Below are 14074 nucleotides of genomic sequence, written 5' to 3'. Positions count from 1 at the left end.
TTACTCTAACCTATTAAACCTTTCTTAAAATATCCAATACTCTTTTTAGGTATATTTTTATTTCTTTTTCTTTAAAGGAATGTGTCACATAAATTTTTTAAAATGACTAATAATATCACATTCAAGGAACAAAAACCATCACACCATAGCCGGACCACAATTTACCATCACATAGTCACCAAATAATACCACATACAAGGTATACTGCCACACCATGACCAGACCACATATTACTACCACATAGTGATCAAATAATACCACATACAAGGAAAAAATACCGCCACACCATGGCCAGACCACATATTACCACCACATAGTGACCGAATAATACCACAAGCAAGGAACAAATACCACCACACCATGACCAGACCACATATTACCACCAAATGGTCACCAAATAATACCACATATACACTGTGTGCAGAATTATTAGGCAAATAAGTATTTTGATCACATGATACTTTTTATACATGTTGTCCTATTCCAAGCTGCATAAGTTTGAGAGCCAACTACCAATTAAGTAAATCTGGTGATGTGCATCTCTGTAATGAGGAGAGGTGTTGACTAATGACATCAACACCCTATATAAGGTGTGCTTAATTAGTAGGCAACTTCCTTTCCTTTGGCAAAATGGGTCAGAAGAGAGATTTGACGGGCTCTGAAAAGTCCAAAATTGTGAGATGTTTTGCAGAGGGATGCAGCAATCTTGAAATTTCCAAACTTTTGAAGCGTGATCACCGAACAATCAAGCATTTCATGGCAAATAGCCAACAGGGTCGCAAGAAGCGTGTTGGCCAAAAAAGGCGCAAAATAACTGCCCATGAATTGAGGAAAATCAAGCGTGAAGCTGCCAAGATGCCATTCGCCACCAGCTTTGCCATATTTCAGAGCTGCAACATTACTCGAGTATCAAAAAGCACAAGGTGTGCGATACTCAGGGACATGGCCAAGGTAAGGAAGGCTGAAAAACGACCACCTTTGAACAAGAAACATAAGATAAAATGTCAAGAATGGGCCAAGAAATATCTTAAGACTGATTTTTCAAAGGTTTTATGGACTGATGAAATGAGAGTGACTCTTGATGGGCCAGATGGATGGACCAGAGGCTGGATCAGTAAAGGGCAGAGAGCTCCACTTCGACTCACGCCAGCAAGGTGGAGGTGGGGTACTGGTATGGGCTGGTATAATCAAAGATGAACTTATGGGACCTTTTCGGGTTGAGGATGGAGTGAAGCTCAACTCCCAGACCTACTGCCAGTTTCAGGAAGACAACTTCTTCAAGCAGTTGTACAGGAAGAAGTCGGTATCGTTAAAAAAAAACATGATTTAAATGCAGGACAATGCTCCATCACATGCATCCAACTACTCCACAGCGTGGCTGGCCAGTAAAGGTCTAAAAGAAGAAAAAATAATGACATGGCCCCCTTGTTCATCTGATCTGAACCCCATAGAGAACCTGTGGTCCATCATAAAATGTGAGATCTACAGGGAGTGAAAACAGTACACCTCTCGGAATAGTGTCTGGGAGGCTGTGGTGGCTGCTGCACGCAATGTTGATCGAAAACAGATCAAGCAACTGACAGAATCTATGGATGGAAGGCTGTTGAGTGTCATCATGAAGAAAGGTGGCTATAATGATCACTAATTTTTTGGGTTTTTGTTTTTGCATGTCAGAAATGTTTATTTCTAAATTTTGTGCACTGATATTGGTTTACCTGGTGAAAATAAACAAGTGAGATAGAATTATATTTGGTTTTTATTAAGTTGCCTAATAATTCTGCACAGTAACAGTTACCTGCACACACAGATATCCTCCTAAGATAGCCAAATCTAAAAAAAAACACTCCAACTTCCAAAAATATTAAGCTTGGATATTTATGAGTCTTTTGAGTTGATTGAGAACATAGTTGTTGATCAATAATAAAAATAATCCTCTAAAATACAACTTGCCTAATAATTCTGCACACAGTGTAAGGGACAAATACCGCCACACCATGACCGGACCACATATTACCACCACATAGTGACCAAATAATACAATACTGATCATTAATAAAAAAAAAAAAAATACTAATATTACCATAAGTGCCATTATACACAGGAGCTCTCTACATAGTAGACGGTGTACAGTGATCACCAGTGACATTATACACAGGAGCTCTGTATATAGTGTCAGTGTATAGGTAATACAATGATCACCAGTGACATTATACATAGGAGCTGTGTATATAGTGTACAGGTAATACAGTGATCACCAGTGACATTATACACCGGAGCTCTGCATATAGTGTATAGTGTACAGGTAATACAGTGATCACCAGTGACATACACAGGAGCTCTGTACATTAGTATATAGTGTCATTGTACAGAGAACACACTGACTCACAAGTGACGTCTCTAGAAGTCCTTCATCTTTGCTTTTTTTCACTTTCATCCAGCGCAGACCAACCTCACTTCTTCCAGCCAGGACTCATCTCTGCATAAAATAGCACATAGTTATCTAGAGCACATTCCCCAATTTCTACATTACGCAGCTGAATACAGATGTGCACCCACCATTAATATATAATTAGTTATTATGCAACCCACCATTCCAAATACAAATTGTAATCCACCACGGCCCCCCCACTAACTGTAAATAGCCACCTTCTCCACCCAATAAATATATAAATTAAATAGCACCTGTACTCTTTCCCAATTCATTACCAGTCACACTCCTGCATCCTCAACACCCCCCACTCTGTACCTCCCGCTCCCCCAATTCATTATATTTACATGAACCCCTCCACTCCAATTCATTATGTCATGTTCGTGCACTCTCCCAACCTGTATTCATAATCATTTATTCTCCCCCACTCCCAATTCATTATTTGCTCTCCCCCACTCCCAATTCACCATTAGCTCTCCCCACCCCCTATTCAACATTTGCTCTCCCGACTCCAAATTCACCACTAGCTCTCCCCACCCCCCACTCCCAATTCACCTTTTGCTCCCCCCATCCCCACTCCCCATTCACCATTTGCTCTCCCCACTCCCAACTCATTTGCTCTCCCCACTCCCAATTCACCATTTGTTCTCTCCACCCTCCACTCCCAATTCACCATTTGCTCTCCCCACCCGCACTCCTAATTCACCATCTGCTCTCTACCCCCCACTTCCAATTCAACGTTTGCTCTCCCCACCCCCCACTCACTATTTGCTCCATTCACCATTAGTTCTCCCCACCCCCTTTTCCCAATTCACCATTTGCTCTTCCCACCCCCAATTCATCATGTGCTCTCCACACTCCCAATTCACCATTAGCTCTCACTACCGCTCCCTCCCAATTGACAATTTGCTCTCCCCACTCCCAATTTACCATTAGCTCTCCCCACCCCCACTCCCAATGCACCATTTGCTCTCCCCACCCCCCACTCCCAATTCACCATTTGCTCTCCCCACCCCCAATTCACCATTTGCTCTCCCCACCCCAACTTCATCATTTGCTCTCCCCACCCCCAATTCACTATGTGCTTTCCACACTCCCAATTCACAATTTGCTCTCCCCACTCACCTCTCTCAATTAATCATTTGCTCTCCCCACCCACTCCCAATTCATCATTTGCTCTCCCCAACCACTCCCAATTCATCATTTGCTCTCCTCACCCCCCCATTCAGCATATGCTCTCCCCACCCCCTCACTTCCAATTCACCATGTACTCTCCCCACCCCACAGATCGTTATCTGCTCTCCCCACCCCCAATTCACCATGCGCTCTCCCCACCCCCCCACTCGCAATTCACTATTTGCTCTCTCCACCCCCCACCTTCAATTCATAATTTGCTCTCCCCACCCACCATGTGCTCTCCCCACCCCCAATTAATAATGTGCTCTATCCACTCCTCACTCCCAATTCACCATGTGCTCTCCCCACCCCCCACTCCCAGTTCACCATGTGCTCTCCCCACCCCTTAATTCCAGTTCACCATGAGCTCTCCTCACCCCCCACTTCCAATTCTCCATGTGCTCTCCCCACCCCCGACTCTCAGTTCATCATGAGCTCTCCCCACCCCCACTCCAAAATCATCATTTGCTCTCCCCACCCCCAATTCACCATGTGCTCTCTCCCCCCCCACTCCCAATTCATCATGTGCTCTCCCCTTCCCCCACTCCCTATTCTCTAAGTGCTTTCCCCAACCTCCACTCCCAGTTCATCATGTGCTCTCCCCCAAGACCATTTAATTAATTCTATTAAAAAAAAAAAAATTTGATACCTTTCATATAATCCCCTGCAGCTGCACTTCCGTACTGGCATCTTGGCCCTCTATGCAGACGTGTACGCGATGATGTCACTGCGTACGCACCTTCACCAGCACGTCCCACAAGAGGCGGAGGGAATGCACGGCCGTTCAGTTTTTATGGCTGTGAGAGCTCCAAGGGTCCCGGCACACGATACCCCAGTGTCGGCATATAAGTAAGCAAAAAAGATGGTAGCACTTAATAGAAAATTACATAAAAAATTGTATATTTATTGGCCCGTGTGAACAGGTGCCAATGTTTCGGCTCAAAAGCAAGTGGATTTTTAATGCAACCAAACAAGCCTCATCAGGTCTAAGAAATGTATTTATTTTAATAAAATAAACAGTTTGTATTGTGGAGTCTGCTCCACTTCAGAGTTATTACATATATTGGGAATAACTCTTTAACCCCTTCCCACTTAAGGTACTTTTTACTTTCCTGACCAAGCCAAATTTTTTAAACTAATATGTGCCATTTTATGTGGTAATAATTTTTTTTTTTAACACATTGTAGTTTATGTTCGTGGTAAATTTAGGTCAATATGATAGACATTTATATAAAAAATATCGGAAATTTGATAAATATTTAGAAAAAATGTCTCATTTTTGTACTTTGAATTTTGTATGCCAATGAAATGTCCCATCCCTCAGTTTTTCAGGACCATCTACACATTTGAAAAGATTTTGAGGGATCTATATGTCATGTATACACCTCAAAATATTCAAAACCGTATTCAGAAATTTTGTATAACCCACAGGGCTTCATGCAAAGTTAAATGAAAAATTACTTTTTATTATTATTAGCATGTGAAGGTATTTGCAAAGGGGGGTAGCAGAGGAATAGTGAGGCGAGAGATGAACTAGTCGAGCAGCAGAGTTGAGGATGGACTGGAGGGGTGCGAGAGTGTTAGCAGGTAGGCCACAGAGGAGGGTGTTGCAGTAGTCGAGGCGGGAGATGATGAGGGCATGAACAAGCAGTTTAATAGATTGAGGGTTGAGGAAAGGATGGATTCTGGGAATATTTTTGAGCTGGAGGCCACAGGAGGTGGCAAGAGCTTGGATGTGGGGTTTGAAGGACAGGGCAGAGTCAAGGGTTACTCCGGGGACAGGGGAAAGTGTGATGTCATTTATTGTGATAGAAAGATCAGGTGGGGAAGATATGCGAGATAAAGGAAAGATGATGAGTTCAGTGTGCTGAAAAAGTTGGCTTATCCTCGAGTATATACGGTATATACTTTAAACTGTAAAGTGTTAGTAACAAGGCAAATCAACAGTAGAACTAATAACAGTAAGCTTGGGATAGCAGAGAAAGTCTTTCACTATTTAACGTTAATGTTCTCTTCACAAAGGTGGTGTGCCCAGTCGTGTGAGTTTCCATGTAAGTTCTCTATGAAGCTCTGGCCCTAGCAGGGATCACTGGGTTTTCCGGCTAGGCCGCAAGTCTCTCTCTGATGTTCACTACTAGGACCAACCCTTCTCAATCACTATGTTTCCACAAAGTAAAATAATAGGAGCTATACTCACCTCCGGTGCTGGCACTATTCCAGCTGGATCACTGAGGGGCTCCCGCAGGAACTGAGCAGTCAATGTCTGTGATCCTAGCTGTTATCTTTAATTAACGCCTTTGATGCCGCAACCTATAGTATCAGTGGCATCTAGGTTGTCAAATAAAGGTAGGGGGCTCTTTTAGTCAACCAACTCTACACAATGGCCCCCACAGCTGTAATTGTAAATCATGCCTCGCAGCATCGTGCAATAAAGCTCAACCAGGTTCACGTTCTGTAAAGGGACTAAAGTAAAAAAAGTAAAAACCAAAACGGTTTATAGAAACAAATAACACAAATCCCAGGTCCCGTTCTTTGATGTGGACTTGGGAACTGAGCCGACAAATGATGGCTGCATTATTCAGCCATCATCTGCCTCTAACAGATGCGAGTGGACGGAAGCGGCCGTTAACCTGTTATATGCCGCTAACAATCTGTGATGGCAGAATTTACAGTGACTGGTCCAGGTGGGGCACACTGTTCTAACTGTCCCTGCATCATGATTGTGGGGTGCCAATGGGTTGTCATGACAGCTTGAGGTTTTCTGAACACCCCAGTGCTTGTCATGACAATACTCTGTAGTATCGGTGTCTCTGCGCCTTGACAGGCAGAGACGCCGTCCCTCTTACCGCCGCGCTCCCCTCCCGGCGTCCTCCGGCGCGCAACTTCCCGGGCATTGTGCTTAGGGCACGCGCGCGCTCCCTCCCTCTTAAAGGGGCCGCGCACGCCGTCCTAAAGAGTCCCCGGCCAATGACCGGAGGACCTCTCATATAAAAGGCACCTCCTCCAAGATGGAGGTGCCCATGCAAGGTTGTAGCTTTGTGTGTTAAACTCTGCTTCAGCCCTCAGGTCCCGCTGCCAGCCTGACTACAAGTCCAGCCCACCAGCCTGACTACAAGTCCAGCCCGCCAGCCTGACTACAAGTCCAGCCCGCCAGCCTGACTACAAGTCCAGCCCGCCAGCCTGACTACTAGTCCAGTCTGCCAGCTTGTCTACTCTGCAGCCCGCCAGTCTGTCTACAGTCAAGTCCGCCAGTCTGTCTATGGGCCTTGCCCGCCTGCTTACCTGGAAGCACCTGCCTGTTACCTGCCGTGCCTACCAGCCAGCCTATCTGGAGGCTCCTGCTTGTTACCTGCTGTGTCTGCCAGTCCGCCTACCCGGATCACCCGTCAGCCTGCCTGCCGTGCTCATCTGCTGTACCGGTCAGTCCCTGCCTTCTGACCCGTGGGAGTCACCTGCTCTCATACAAGGTCGGTCCCAGAGTAGCACCTGGTCCCTCTGCTCGGTCCTTCCCTGGTCACGGAGTCGATTGAGCCGCCGTATGACCTTGGTCAGTCCGAGTTGACAGCTACTTACGCCCCTCTGGTCCCTCCTTGCACCGCAGCGCAGAGGTTCCACCACCCGGATCCGTAACATACTCCTTTGAACACATGCCTGTGGAGAGTAGGAGACTGTGATTTTTGCTACATACTGAAGCAGGGCTGCCACCAGGAATTTCAGCACCCCATACTGGCAACATTTCCGGGCACCCTTGAGACTCCACACCAGCCCCGCCTCCACCCCTCAAACTTTCCACCGTCCCACCTCCCACTCTTGGAAAAACTCTGCTTCTGCACCTCGGTTTCACCAATCACACATAAACAGTTCCCATTGAACACCATATCACATACACAGCCATCAGCTTTTGTTTTGGCCAAAAGATTTTTTAAACCTGCCACCACGACAAGGTAGACTCTTTTGGCAGGGCCCTACTCTACTCTAACCTATTAAACATTTCTTAAACTATCCAATATTCTTTTTAGGTATATTTTGCTTATTTTTCTTTAAGGGAATGAGTGACGTACATTTTTGAAACTAATTGAAACCAGATTGTGATAATTTTTTTATAATCTGTATTTCTGACTTCAGATTATTGTATCCTGTTTTCTGTACATTTATGGAAATCTGCTGTCTTGCCTGTTTGGAGATATGAACAATAGACATATGGATGTATATATATCACAAGACAAAACAGGGGACTCTAATTCCTAGGGAGAGTTTTCTATACATGTTCTCATGTTTAGTGACATGCAGATGTCATTGTGCAGGAAAGGGGAAGAGGTGAGCTGTGACACGACCTAATGTGAATGGTGGATTCTGTTATCTCTCATTGTAATCCTGCTGGCTATGATAATGAGGTGACTGCTGAAAAGGAATCTCTTCTGGACGTGTTATTCTATTAGAAAAGCAATTTCTGTTTATTTATTATTTATGATATAAGGGGTGACAAACTTTAAAGTAAATTCTTCCAAAAAGTTAAACTATGATTAAAAGGATTGGCAATTTTCTGGTTATTCTTGACCAATGTGTTTGAGATGATGATAAGGCACTTAGTATTATGGTCTTTCTTGAACTTCGGCACTAAATACGAAATATGGGAAATAGACTATATTTCTATGTTGAATTTCTGCATTAAGGGCCTTTTATTCATCTCACACACACATTGGTTAAGAATAACCAGAGCATGGTCAATGCCCTTAACATAAAAGTTTTGTAAAACATTCCCACTAAACATTTCGCTAATTAAATCTATTTTTCATAAGAGTCATTTAGTTAAATCCTTTGGTCAATTATGTAAAGTGCAAAATTATAATGTAACAAAACAAAGACAAAACGTATAACCAATTAATACAATGAAAATAAGGTCATTTTGTGAGGTCAGAAAACATATTAAAACAACGATCTAAGAAAATGAACCATAATAATAAAGACGTATTTCCATAAATTCAAGAGCAACAAACAATAGTGCGCTCTATCCTAAAAACTGAGCCCTAATATTAAATGGGTATTCCCATCTGGGGTACGGATAGTGCATCGCAGGGTCAGTCAGGTGCAGGTCTCAGAACTGAAACATCACTATCCGATCTGTTACATCTGTCTAATGCTAGGACTTTGGGTCAGTAATCCCGCAGTCAGGCTAGGACACTCATCCATAATACAGGGGAACATACATGGCAATAACACACTAATGTAAAACTGGCTACATGTAGAAGATGTGAAGATGCAAATTTACATGTATGGAACAGGCAGTCGTTTTACCTGCTGGTTAGAAAAATCCTTAATCAGGTCTTTAATATTCAGGTGTCTGGCGAGCTCATGTTCAATTGACAGAAGGGCTCGGCTGTTTAACCGTTGTTCCGTCATTGTAGAATGCAGATAGTTCTTGAGAGTTTGCTAATGCTATCTCTCCTTCTGCTACTCAAAGTGGTTGGGTGATAAAAATTCTTACAATACACACCTCTCCAAATCTTGAAGCTCGAATTTGTAGATGGCGTTTAGTAAAGCCAGTGGACCCATGTTTTCTGTAAATGTAGCTTCATAAACTTTCCGAAGACGTTGCTACTCAGAAAGTAACGGTGATGTGAGATCTACCTGCCTTCCCATGGGTTGTTCCATCTCTTGCTATTATTTTGAATTATTTGGTTCTTTCCTAGAATGAGTGGTTAAGTATGAAACAGGTTCCTCCGCTATAATCCATTATCTTGACGATTTTCTTTTTGTGGGACCACCAGATTCCAGGTCCTGTAAATTTTTGCTGGACAATTTTATTTTTTTCGCGTCGTATTTTGGCGTTCCCTTATCCAGTGGAAAAACTTTTGCTACTACTTCGCTATCCTTTTTAGGAATTGAGATTAATTCCGTTGCCATGGTTTTTCACCTTCCCTCAGAAAAAAATTCAAAATTGCTGTCCCAGATTGAAGGATTTTGTTCTGTCCTCAAAGTAACACTATGTCAAATGCAGTCCATGCTAGGCCTCCTTAACTTTGCTTGCACAGTAATGCCTATGGGGAGAATTTTTCCAGACGTTTATCCCTCTCGACCAAAAGCATCAAGCTTCCCCATCATAGAATTCGGATAAAACCTCCTTTGAAAGCAGACTTGCTGGTTGGGAAGGAGTTCCTCTTGTCCTATAATGGATATACATGCTTTTAGTCATCGGAATTGACTAATGAGGATCTCTCCCTTTTTTCCGATGCCGCTGGATCTACTGGTTTCAGTGTCATTTTTGGAGACCAATGGTGTGCCGAACCTTGGCCGGAATCTTGGCGCACTGAGGGCTGGGTTAAAAACCTTACTTGGTTAGAGTTATTTCCTATCATCACAGCCATTTCTTTATGGGGCCCATCCCTCAGGGATAAACGGATCTGTTATTGGACTGACAATATGAGTATTGTACACGCCATAAATCACTTGTCATCCTCATCTCCCCTGGTTATCAAATTACTCAGATTCCTGGTATTAAAATGCTTACGTTTAAACATCTGGTTTTAAGCCCGCCATGTTCCGGGTACAAATAATATCATTGCTGATTCTCTTTCTCGTTTCGATTGGCAGAAATTCCGGGAATGTTTCCCCGCGGCCAAACCAGAGGGGCATCCATGCCCATCCCTCATGTGGGAGGTGGTAGAGAAAGATTGATGGAGTTGGTGAGATCTTCAGTGGCCTCGTCTACATGGCGTTCTTACGGTAAGGCATGGAATGAGTGGCATAACCTATTTGGGGATAGATCAGCAGCAGCATCCGACGCTGCCCGTCTGGAGGTCACAATCGAATATTTACTTTACTTGCGTAGCATGGGTGTTTCAGGAGCCGTTGCACAGAACCGCCTATCTGATCTCGGTGTTTATTTTCGCCTCTTAGGTTGGAACGATGTTACTAAGGTTTTCATCATTCGGCAGGCTATTATGGGTTGGAGGAGGGAGCACACTCGTCAGGGGAACAGACGGCCCATTTCTTTCAGTTTACTTACCCGCCTAATCAACCCACTCCCGCTGTCCGCTCTTCTCCTTTCAAGTCTGCTCTACTCTCTGACGCTTTTTGACTCGCGTTTTTTGGTGCTTTGCGCATTAATGAATTGGTGTCCCCATCCAAGCGCACTTCAGGAGGACTCCAGTATGATGGTATCACTCCCTGTGACCGAGGTCTCCGTATCCACTTTCGGAAATCGAAAATTGACCCGTCCGGTATTTGTTCATGGGTTCCCCTTCTTACCATCCCCGGTCCTATTTGTCCTTTAACCCTTGTTAATAATTACTTATCGTTCTGGCGATCTGGTGACTCCTTTTTCTCACATGAGGATGGTTCTCCTCTTACGGTTTTTCAATTTCAATCTAGTTTTTTTGGAAATGTTTAGCTTTCGTAGGCCTTCCTCTCAAGGTATTTGGTACGTACTCCTTTAGGATAGCAGCTGCTACCGAAGCAGCCCGTGCTGGTTTGCCTAACTCCGAGATCCAGCACATTGGTAGATGGCGTTCCTCCTGTTTTGCAAGATACATCAGACCGAATTTATTGCTTCACTAACTTTATTATCTCTTCATAGATGGTGTAAAACACACAGTGAGGATACTGGGCCACTCTTACATCTTCTGGGCATCCCAAAGAGCAGAACGTCGACCAGGTGGCAGAGGTCTTGGGTTCCACGGCATCAACGTTTTTTTGAGAGGAATAAGAGGCTTGACCTGGCCTCAGGTTCTTCCCGAGGTGGTGCGGATAGCTGAGACTGCTTCCTCTCCCTTAATTCTAGTCCTGCATGCGGGCGGGAATGATCTCTGCTCCTTTCACCTAGCGGAGCTCCTCACAATCATGCGCTCCGACGTGGATAAATTCCACAGACTTTTTCCAGAGCTTACTCTGATTTGGTCAGAGGTCATGTCACGTGTTGCATGGCAGGGCGCGAGAGATGTGGCAGCAGTTGAACGTTCTGTGCGCACGCTTAATGCCCGCTTGTCCCGCTTTATCCGTTTTAAGGCCGGAGTGGTCATGAGGCATCACCAACTTGAGGGAGACAATTCCAGTCTTATGCTACCCGATGGAGTCCATCTGACGGAAATAGGGCTGGATATTTTTCTCTCCGGTCTCCAGGATAGCATAGAACAAGCTTTTTACCAAATGGGTGGAGGGCGGAGCGCAGTATAAATACTCCGCTCCTCCTTAGCGGTCATTTGCTCCATCTTGATGTTTTTTTCCGGGACGAAGTCTGACTTGCGCTGGGAGTCCAGCTGTGGCATATGGATTTGCACCCGTTTCAGCTGGCCAATAGTGCCTTAACCGAGTTTTATACCGGTTAAATACTGAGCATGTCCTTTTTGGCTGTGACCGACTTCTACCCATTAAAAGGAGTTTTGGTTAAGATCTGTGTGTTGTATTTATTCCATGGGTCTTTTTGAGGAAATATTGTTGTTGGGTCTCAGCAGTCTGCAGGGCACGTCAATCTTTAATTGAATGCCCCTTGACTGCTGTGCCCTGCTGAAGGGGTTAAATTGTGTGTCCCATATTCTTTTTCTCCTCTCCTCCTGGCTTTCACCCAATAATCCTCTTCTTCCTCCCTCTTCCCCTCTTTATAAGTCCAGACCCTGTGTGAAGCCCAGCTGTGCTTGGTATCACAGATCCTAGAAGGGTGTATTGACGGATTCCTCCACAAGAGGTCCCCATAACCATTCACACATCTCCACCTTCCACCTTAGACCACCAGAGGGAGCTGTTAGGGATATATAAAGAAGGGAAGGTGGAGCCAGGCAGTCAATTCCTGCAGAGTGAGACACAGAAACAGGTCAGTCTGCAGTGGAGCTCAGTGACTCCGCAATTCCTCTGGAGAGTTCAGTTAGTGCAAGCCTGAATACAGAGTTGAGCCCGGTTGAGTCGTAGCTCAGAATAGTGAGCTTAGGTGTGCCGGCGCCATAAGATCGGTGAAGCGCGGCAAGCTGCCGTTAGTGCGAGTAGCCTATTGAGGGCCCGAGTAGGCCGAAGGCGAGTAGAGAGAGTTAGTACATAGGGGGCAGAGGAGCTTAACTAGCTCACCCCGAAGAAGAATTTACCGGACACCGGGTCCGAAGCTTACCGGGATATCCACGACCCAGTAAGATATAACCGGAATCCCTGGAGAACTACAAGTCCCAGGATCGCTAAAGTGCTGATACCTACCAGAGCCAGGAGACACATAGGCCCCGTAGGTTGGGAGCATGCACTCCAAGAGAAGGCCCTACCACAAGGTCAGCCAGCGCAGGACAGAGACAAAGTTAGGCCTAGCTCCAGGCAGGTCAGAAACTTACTAAGCAGAGGCAAGGAACAGGAGGCCCAAAACCCGCTCATTGGGGAGGATCCGGACATACACCCTTCACCCTACAGTGCTCCGGGGAGTGCCTGAATTTCCATCAGTAAAAGGTACTGAAGTGACTATTGTGTCTGTCCTTGTTCTTGCTCTGACGCGGCTGAGTCTCTCTGTCCTGCATACCCCGTCATACACTGCCCTGAGGCCTAGCTCCACCTGTGGGAGCTATACCATCCAGCTGCCTTATCATTGGCCTCAGTGGACTGCGCAGCGCTGGTGATCCTCACCAGAAGCCACAGGTGGCGTCACGAACTTTTATAAACTTAACATCTATCAACGCCTTTTTAAAGAGAGACCCCAGAGTACGGGCCCAGGAGCCGACCACCGCGACCTCCTTAAGGCTAAAGGCCCGGGTAACCGAGTCTTCCCCCATCCCCTGGGCTAGTCATCTCCAACTGGCGTCACGAACAGGATTACGTGCCCGCTGCAACGACAGAGTGTTGTGCCCGTTGCCACCGGGTACTGTGCGCCTTTATTCTGAACTGTGTACGTAAAATTGTGGTGAAAGTTGCCGCCATTGTTGGGCCGTTGAGCAAGAAGAAGGGCGTAACCGCGGGAAAATAAGGGGCGTACCTTCAAAAGAGCGCTAAGCCCCGGACACGCCCCACGCCTTGACGTCAAAGCTAGAAGCGCCAGTTCCTGTAAGGAGCATCGCTGAACGCTCTGACGTAGGACGCAAGGTCCTGAAGACAACCGTCACCTGCGGAGCTGCGGCCTACCGGAAGAAAAAAAACAGAAGGTAGGCCACGGTTAACTAGGGGGGTGCCAAGATGTCCGACAAGCAGCAGAACGCCGACCTACCGGTCAACGTCCCTGAAGTTCAGCCCGATGATGAGCAGGCCGAAGCCGCCGCTCCACCAGCAGCGCCTGTAACACCCGTAATTCCTATGACTTTACCGTACATTCCTGGAGCAAAGTGGCTCCCCCAGTACAACGGCAAACCAAATACCCTGTCTGGATTCAAACGGAAGATATGTGGTATCTTGGACATGTACTCCATGACCGGCAAACAAAGAGCCGCCGTTGTATTAGGACAGCTGACCGGTGCTGCGGAGCGGGAAGTGGAAACATGGTCGGCCGCAGACCAGGAGTCAGTGTCCGCAATA

This window comes from Phyllobates terribilis, unplaced genomic scaffold (assembly GCF_046119375.1).
Source record: "Phyllobates terribilis strain yellow unplaced genomic scaffold, ASM4611937v1 Scaffold_498__1_contigs__length_1317049, whole genome shotgun sequence".
NCBI lineage: Eukaryota > Metazoa > Chordata > Amphibia > Anura > Dendrobatidae > Phyllobates > Phyllobates terribilis.
This window is presented reverse-complemented; position numbering follows the sequence as displayed.